The sequence below is a fragment of the Penaeus monodon genome, chromosome 23 (assembly GCF_015228065.2).
Source record: "Penaeus monodon isolate SGIC_2016 chromosome 23, NSTDA_Pmon_1, whole genome shotgun sequence".
Lineage (NCBI taxonomy): Eukaryota > Metazoa > Arthropoda > Malacostraca > Decapoda > Penaeidae > Penaeus > Penaeus monodon.
The window spans coordinates 25,343,742-25,344,749 of NC_051408.1; positions in this window are offsets into that span (position 1 = coordinate 25,343,742).

Consider the following 1,008-nt stretch of genomic DNA (forward strand, 5'->3'; position numbering starts at 1 on the left):
AAAAACAATAATTACCCCTGTTTTTTAATCTTGGAATATGAGTTAAATGTTACCCGGGCTATCAGAAAAAAAAAACAATGGGTTCGTAATTGAAATACCCTCGCAAAAACAAAAATTATTTGTTTCCACTCCCCAGACCAAATTCCCCTCTTTTCATTTAAGTTGTTGAATTTGATGACGCTAGGTTTGGGAAATTTTCTCGAGTTAATCTGTTATTCCTTTACTCAGAAAAAATTCCCAGCCTTTATTAGAGAAAACGTCGAAAGCGAGCACGAGCGTGGGAAAGGGCAGACAGATTGCGTTCAAATGCTGAGTAATATTTTTTTGGGGGAGATGCTTGCTAACCCGCAAATTTATTATTCCCAAAAAAAGAGAAATATCTCGCTGCGTCAAGATCCCCATTTCCAAGGATGATTCTTTGCGAACAAAGGTAATACCATCAAAAAACCCCTTTGTTATAGAACCAGTTTAAATTTTGGGGAAACCAAATTTTAAGCAGTAAGTATATTATTCATTTTGGTATGGGTTAAAGATCTTTATGGAGAACGTGCTTCTTCTCATTTATTGATACTGTAGCTTTTTTTATCTCGGAGTTGAAGATTAAAAGTGAGTTCAGTATCCATTAAAGATTATATCGATCGCTCGAATTTTCCTGGGGGACCAAAATTGGTAGATAACAGCGGGAAAAGGAAACGGGGCTTTAAAAAAAAGACGGGAGAAAAACTTATAAGGAGTCGTGTTTTTCGCCCGAAAATGTCTCTGTTTACCGAAGATAAAATGAAAAATTCTGTAAAAGGGTTTCCGAGAGCGGGAAAAAAGACTTACCTGAGATGTTAAAGTATTTTTTTTTTAATCCGTTGATCAAGTTTCCCACTTCACCCTTTAAATAAAAAGGGGTAAGTTTACAAACAAAATGTTAAAGGGGTTTGGTAACTTTGAAAATAAAAATCTATCTAAATTCTCAAAAAAAGTGGCTTAGGGTTACCTTTACCTTTAGGAATTGAGCCC